Source organism: Rhinopithecus roxellana, chromosome 20, assembly GCF_007565055.1.
Source record: "Rhinopithecus roxellana isolate Shanxi Qingling chromosome 20, ASM756505v1, whole genome shotgun sequence".
Taxonomy (NCBI): Eukaryota; Metazoa; Chordata; class Mammalia; order Primates; family Cercopithecidae; genus Rhinopithecus; species Rhinopithecus roxellana.
This window is the reverse complement of record NC_044568.1, coordinates 15,169,174-15,177,257: the sequence shown is the minus strand read 5'-3', so window position 1 is coordinate 15,177,257 and position 8,084 is coordinate 15,169,174. Positions and strand designations below refer to the sequence as shown.

The 8,084-nt window shown below is 37.9% G+C and overlaps 1 non-coding gene across 1 annotated transcript; it reads left to right on the top strand.

Moving 5' to 3' along the window:
- Positions 1 to 7,711: 7,711 nt before the first annotated feature.
- LOC115895389 lies at positions 7,712 to 7,818 on the top strand. Its single transcript, XR_004055586.1, has one exon. It is a non-coding gene; the product is annotated as a U6 spliceosomal RNA (small nuclear RNA).
- Positions 7,819 to 8,084: the final 266 nt, after the last annotated feature.

Here is an 8,084-nt window from a genome sequence, read left to right as displayed (position 1 = left end):
AATGTGATGAATTATGACCATCAATTTTCTAATGGGAAACCAAAGTTACAATCCTGGCGGAAGTTCTACTTATTAATAACAGTTATCCTATTCACACAATGCTGAATTTGATTTTCTAATATTTTATTGAGGACTTTGCATCTTTACTCATGCAGGATATTGGTCTGTAGTTTTCTTTTCTTGTAATGTCCTTGTCAAGTTTTGGCATCAGTGTTTATGCTGGCCTCATAAAACAACTTGGAAAGTGTTTTCTTCTGTTTTCTTGAAGAGTTTGTGTAAGACTGGTGTCGGTTTTTTCTTTAAGGCTTTGATAGAATTTATGAGTAAAGCCATCTGGGCTTGGGGTTTTCTTCGTTGAAAGATTTTTCATTATAAATTCAATTTTGATAAAAGATACGGGGCTGTGTGAATTTTTCTTTTTCCTCTTGCTAATTTTGGTAAGATATGCTTTTCAAGGAATTTGCCCATTCGCTCTAAGCTGTTGAATTTATAGGCATAAAACCATTCATTGCTTTGTCTTCTTGGAGAATTGAATCCTTTCTCATTATGTAATAACCCTCTTTATCACTGGTAATATTTCTTGTCTGAAGCCTACTTTGACATGAATGAAGCTACTCAGCTTTCTTTTGATTAGTGTCTGTATGGTACATCTTTTTCCATCCTTTTACTTTTAACCTATCTATGTTTTTATATTTAAAATGGTATTTTTGTAGACAGCATATAGTTGAGTCTTGCTTTTTATATTGTCTAGCAATTTCTATCTCTTTATTAGTGTGGTTTGCATTTAATATGATTATTCGTATGATTGAGTTAAAGTCAATAATGTAAACAGCTGTTTTTGATTTGTTCCATTTGAGCTTTCTTTTGGCCCCCTTTTTGATTAATTAAGCATTTTTACTATCTAATGTTATCTTCACTATTAAATTAACATGTGTAACTTTTTAAAAAAATTTTAGTAGTTGCCTTAGACTTTACCATACACATCTTGTTTGATCAAAGTCTACTTTCAAAGAATTATCTTCTGTTTCATGTCTACTATAAAGGTAATATATTCCCACTGCCAGCTCCTCACCCTTGTTCTATTGTTGCCCTATGTCTACTCTTACAAATGCTATAAATGCACAATACTTCTACTTTTGCTTTAGTTATTTTTTAGAGCAATTAAAAGTAATAAAACATGATTTTATGTTTACCTTTAGTCATTCCATTTCCAGTGCTCTTAATTTCTTTCTCTGGATTCAAGTTTCTATCTTCTGTTACATTCCTTATGCCTGAGGAACTTTCTATAACATTTCTTATGGCATAGGTACACTGGCAATTAATTCTCTCAGGTTTTGTTGTTGTTTCTCTTGAGTCTGAGAAAGTCTTTATTTCTCCCTTCTTTTTGAAAGATATTTTTGCTGGGTACAGAATTCTGAATTTACTGTTTTTTATGTCAATCAGCAACAAAGACGTTATTCCACTATCTTCTGGCTTGCATAGTTTCTGATGAGAAATATTCTGTCCTTCTTACCTTTGGTTTTTAACTTCTCTATGTACAGTGTGTCTGCTTTCATTGGCTGCCTTCAGAATGTTCTCATTGTCTCTGATTTTCAGTAGTTTGAATATGATATGCCTATGATGTGGGAGCTCTTTGGGGAGAGAGAATTTATTCTGCTTGGTGTTCTTTGAACATCTTGGAACTGTGATTCAGTGTCTGTAATTCATTTTGGAAAATCCTTACATATTATTTCTTAATGTCTTTGCTTTCTGGAATGCCAATTACATGTAGGTTAGATGTTTTATTATTGTCTCATATCTCTTGGATGCTCTGTTGTGTTTTTCCATCCACATTCCATTCTTCCACTTTTCTGGCAATCAATGCCACAACTGTCATAAGCTCGGTTTCCGTAAGAGAGTCACAAATAATGACAAACATGTATTACACACTCATCATGTGCTGGTGGTGTAAATGTTGTTCTATAATTACTTAATTCTCACAATAATTCTACTAGATAGACACATTTATTATCCCCATTTTTATGATGAGGATAAACTGAGACACAGAAAGATTAAGTAATTTGTCCAAAGATGCAGAAATAGAAAATGACAGAATTTGGCTTCTTAAACCATTATATTTTAACTACTTCAACAAATGGGAAGATAATAATTTTTAGGTAATATCTTTGCTTTTGGTCTCTATAATCCTTCAGTTATTACTGTTACGTCTCCAAGAATTTTAATCTATTAATCAGCAAGTACATATTTAGCACCCATTATGTGCCCAGAATTGTTTTGTTTGCTATGGAGGTATAAACAAATATGGCAGGGCTATTTTCTTCAAGGAGTTCACATTCTCCAAAGGAAAGACCCCACAAATCTAAAAATAAATATTATGGTACAGAGGAGTATCATTATTATTATCATAATGAGTTTTGAGACAAGATCTTGCTCTGTCACCCAGGCTGGAGTGCAGTGGTGCCATCATGGCTCATGCAGCCTTGCTCTCTCAGGCTGAAGTGATCCTTCTGCCTTAGCCTCCCACGTAGTTGGGTCTACAGGCACAGATACAATTATTTCTTAATTTTTTTTGTACAGACAGGGTCTCACTATGTTGCCCAGGCTGGTCTCAAATTTCTTGACTTAAGTGATCCTTCTGCCTCAGCCTCCCAAAGTGTTGGGATTACAGGTCTGAGCTACCACACCCAGCCAGTATCACCATTCAGAAAAAGGAAAGCTCAGTTTGATCTGGATGCTTAGAAACCATGAGAAACATATTAAAAATAATGATGCTTATTCAACAGTTTGCTTAACTCTGGATTATCCATGCTGCATTTTCACTTCTCCCTTACCTCTTTTTTATGCTCTAATTTTTAGCTATTATACTGTTTATGAATACTTTTTCCACAGAACAAAATAAGAAAATTTCTAAGCTCAAAATGTGTGTATAAAAGTTTAAAGTGGAAAGAAGCTCAAAATCTTGGTTATGGTGGTATGTGTGTGTGTGTGTGTGTGTGTATGCATATATACATATATCTCCCAATTATTTTCTTTCTCCATGAAAATGTACTGAGAATTAACAGATATTAACATTAGGTGTTCCCTAGTACATCTAGAATAACCATGATTATCAAAGATTTTATAAATGAAGTTTTACCTTTTAGATTGGCTAGCATGGCATCTGACTCTTAATAGGCACCTAACAAACGTTTATCATTTCACTGACTGAATGAATGAAATTAAAGAATCTCTAAGGCATGTATTTTTGGTAAACAATAAAAATCTTCTTGAGTTTGTATTTTAATTTAAAAAGCAGATTTTCCTAATGCCGTGCACATCAACATATCCTAGGGAGAAGGTTGTAGTTGATCCATTTTCCTTACTTGGAAGCTCTACAGGATTAAAGGTCTGGATTCCTTCATAGTTGATGACCACCTCTTCTCCAGTGCAGTACATGGTAGAGAGTAGACTCAATAAATATTTGTTGGATGGAAAAATGAACCATCTGACAGATTGAGGCAAAAATAATTCCTAATGCTATATAGCAACTTGTCTCAAGGGCAGATTCCAGACAAAACTAATAGTAGCAATAGAGACATTTTTCAGGAAAAACTTGATAGTGTAGTGTTCAGACCATGTTTTATGGAGCTAGCCAGACCTAGGACCTAGTCCCATCCCTGCCACTTACTAGCTAGCTTTGCAACCTCAGAAAAGTCTTTTAACCTCTCCAAGTCTCAATTTCCCAGTCATTAAATCTGGAGCAGTATTATTATTTCATATGTTTGTTGTGAGGATTAAAGAGAATATGCAACATCAAGAGCTTATCTTGTGACCAACTACAGAAGTACTTAACAAATGGTAAATATTATTGTTATGCAGAGATTTCAGGAGTTGAGGCAGAGGCCATTTAGATCTGTAGAGAATCTTAACAAAAGTGAGGAAACCTAAAACAGATGTGCCTATCTGCTTCCTATATTTCTCTTTTCTTGCTTTAGGAATTTTGAATGACATTTGTTTGGCATATGGGTATGTGGAAACGGTAGATGAGAATAAGGTTAGAAATCCTTTCCACTTTTAGAGAAATGCCCTCTACCAAGGATGTATGCTTCAGAGCAACATAGGCCCACCCTATCTGCTGAGGATGAAAACAGCCAGAGACAATGGGATATGAAACAGTAATGAGTTCTCATTTGTCTGGTGTCAGCTCGCTGATATGGTCTAAGGATAAGGTGTTCAACAATTCTTAGAAATTGGTAATAACAATACCACTTACACAGCAGTGCCTCTTACAGTTTTCATAATACTTCCACATGGACTATCTGTTTTAATTTTCACCACAATGTTGTTAGAAGCCTGAAGTAAATATTATCATTCCCATTTTATAGATGAATAAACACATTCTGAGAAGTGAAATGACCATGCCCAAGGTCACTTAGCTACTCAGTAATTGACCTGGGGCTCAAACCTGGGTTGTCACTCTGGATTCATTATTTTTTTTCCAAAGCAGCCTGTTTGTTCTATGGAATCTGTTTATTTTCATTAGTGAATGTGCACCTGTACATGCTAGACCCTCAAAAATTTGTGATTTATAAGGTAATTTTGTACTCAACAGCAGTAGCTAAAAGAAGAGTCCTGTTTTGTTTGTTTGTTTGTTTTGTTTTTTGTTGTTGTTGTTTTAAATTTTGTGTCTCTTTTTGGCCCAACAGGGAGCAAAGTTTGTCATCTTGATACACTAGATCTTCGATGATATCAATAAGGAAACATCCACAGCCTTTGGTTAAAAGACTCTGAGACTTCCAGGACTGCTGACTGTGCAGAAGAGGCTATGGTGGTTCAAGTGAGGCTCAAGGCTGTAGTTATACCAATCTGTTACTCCATGAAGAGTCTAAGGCTGCTGATCAGAGTGAACCTCAGAACAGATAGCAGTGGCACCTAGAGGATAAAACCTCAACAGCAGATGAGGTGTTGATGGATGATTCCTGATTATGGATTCCTCTTCATCTCTCTTAATTTATATTCCAAGCTGTTAACCTAGAATAAATCCTACCATATCTAATTAATGCACTAATCAAACTTTGTTTTGAATGCAAGGGGGGAAAATATGTTGATTACCCCTGCTAGAGGGATAGGAAATATGCCTAAAGCAGAATATCTTTCTCTATCATGAATAACATTAATCTCTGTAGTTCTCACAAGTGAATATTATTATATAGTTTGCTTCCTACTTGTATGGCTTGGTATTTATCCTTTATGAGTTTCCAGGTGACAATTTGTTTCAGAAAGAATTCTCTCCAGAAACAATTTTGTAAGATTATCGTTGAATTCCTTAATAAAGAGTTGAAAGCCAAACTCACTAGGTTAAATGCAACAACAACCAATGGACAACAGGCTGATCTCCAACTTCCTCAATTCTTTTTTTGAGACAGGGTCTCACTCTATTGACAAGGCTGGAGTGCAGTGGCTCAATCTTGGCTCACTGCAGCCTGAACCTCCCAGGCCCAAGCAATCCCGAGTAGCAGGGACTCAGGCATGCACCACCACACCTGGCTAATTTTTTGCATTTTTTGTAGAGATAGGGTTTCGCCATGTTGCCCAGGCTGGTCTTGAACTCCTGAGCTGAAGGTATTTGCCTGCCTCAGCCTCCCAAAGCACTGGGGTTACAGGTGTGAGCCACCGCACTTAATTGCCACCAGGATTGATTGGTAAGGCTGTGGAAGAGTTGTTGTTCATTCCAAGTTTTCCCATTGAAGCAACAACCATGCCACAGCCTTATTCTCTCCCATGGCCATCTTGTGCATCTCCAAGTGTGCCAGTATGAGGCCCTCAAACACATCCATACCCTCCGATGAGATAATGTTGGTCATGATAACCATGGGGATGTCACAGCCGCTGTTCCACACTCTAAATAAATCTCATTTTGTTCCAACAACAACAATTTGAAATGGGAAGAACCACCCCGTTTTAGACATTTCAAAATGAGGGCTTGGATAGATTGTGTACCTTGTCCAAGGTCACACAACCAAATGGCAAGGTAGGGACTCAACCTAGTTCCATCTGCCTCCAGTCCAAAACCCAGAGCTGTCAACTGCCACCCTCACTATCTCTACTGAGATACTGGCTTCCCTGCGGTGACTGTTGAGGCTGGAAAACACAGGCCTGAGAGAACTTTTAAATGTGAAATGATAGCTCTTTGCCTACCGAGATTCTTATTTTTAAAAACCCAGAGGAAGATCATATTTATATATTTATTCAACATTCATGTATGATATTTAGATTTACAAAATGCTTTATAGTGTAACAGAATGGGCAGAAATTTTTACTCGGGCTTATAATTGTCTTTTCTTTCATATTCATTTATTCCTTTGATTTATATAATGTGCTCTCTGCTTGGTCTTCTGAGATTATGTACAATGGTAACAAATCCAAAATAATATTAATAAAAGATTATTTTTTTATCACTCACAGGGAAAACTGACTAGGGCCATGCGCGTCTCTGTTCTTTAGAAACGTTATGTGAGAGAACATAATACCATCCCCTGAATACTGTCTGTAACGCCAGCTATGCTTATTCGTGGTGCTTTAAAAATAAATTTAACTCCTGTTCCTCATTTGGGATGTGTGTGTGTTATTTACTTCCTTCTCTTCAGGTGGCTGGGGTGCTTCACATTTGGGATAATGAACTGCTGTGAGCATCACCTGAAGTCACCAAACTACTTTCTCCACTGATCATTGAGCATGAGTTCTCTGCAGAACGCTGGGTCACTTTCCCTGCGAAGCTTTTCCCCAGTTGGTCACCAGGTTGGTTCCTACTTTTCATCTAGGCCTGAAATCAACAGGCACCATCTCTGCAAAGCCTGCCCTGACCCCAGATCCAAAAGAACCCTGCATCACAATGTATCCTAGCATTTTCTTGATTTTTTTTTCTTAGCATGCAATATTCTGTGTTAAGAATGCTAGAGTCCAGGCTGGGTGCAGTGGCTCATACCTGTAATCCCAGCACTTTGGGAGGCCAAGGTGGGCGGATCACCTGAGGTCAGGAGTTTGAGACCAGCCTGGCCAACATGGTGAAACCCTGTCTCTACTAAAAATACAAAAATTAGCCAGGCTTGGTGGTGCATGCCTGTAGTCCCAGCTACTTGGGAGGTGGAGGCAGGAGAATCACTTGAACCTGGGAGATGGAGGTTGCAGTGAGCCGATATCATCGTGCCACTGCATTCCAGCCTGGGTGACAGAGTAAGATTCTGTGATTCTGTCTCAAAAAAAAAAAAAAAAAAAAAAAAATGCTAGAGTCCTTGGGTTTGGTGTGAATGAATAAATACAGATAGATAAGCTAATATTTTGTCATTTTTAAGTTGCTATGTTCTTCTTTAAAATGAATATTTTAGGCCAGGCGTGGTGGCTCATGCCTGTAATCCTAGCACTTTGGGAGGCCGAGTCGGGTGGATCACTTGAGGTCAGGAGTTTGAGACCAGCCTGGCCAACATGGCAAAACCCCATCTCTACTAAAAATACAAAAATTAGCCTAGCTTGGTGGTGTATGCCTGTAATCCCAGCTACTCAGGAGTCTGAGGCACAAGAATCCCTTGAACCTCAGAGACAGAGGTTGCAGTGAGCCGAGATCACACCACTGCACTCCAGCCTGGATGACAGAGCAAGACTCTGTCTCAAAAATAAATAAATTTAAAAAAATAAAGTGAATATTTTAAAGTGAGATTTAAAGTGAATATCTCTTGTGCTCACTTCGGCAGCACATATACTAAAATTGGAATGATACAGAGAAGATTAGCATGGCCCCTGCACAAGGATGACACGCAAATTGGTGAAGCATTCCATATTTTTAGTACCTGCTCTCAAACTGAAAAAACATAAAAATAAAAAAAATTCTCTTTAAGGTAAATTACTCTGAAATTTTACGATGCACTCCCTGTCTTGGCAAGGCATCAGCTTTTGACTGTGGGGCACATGTAAAACATGGCTAGAGGGCTGGGCGCAGTGGCACAGGCCGGCAATCCTAGCATTTTGAGAGGCTGTGGGAGGGAGGATAGCTTGAGCCCAGGAGTTCAAGACCAGCCTAGGCAATACAAGGAGACCCTACAAATAATAAA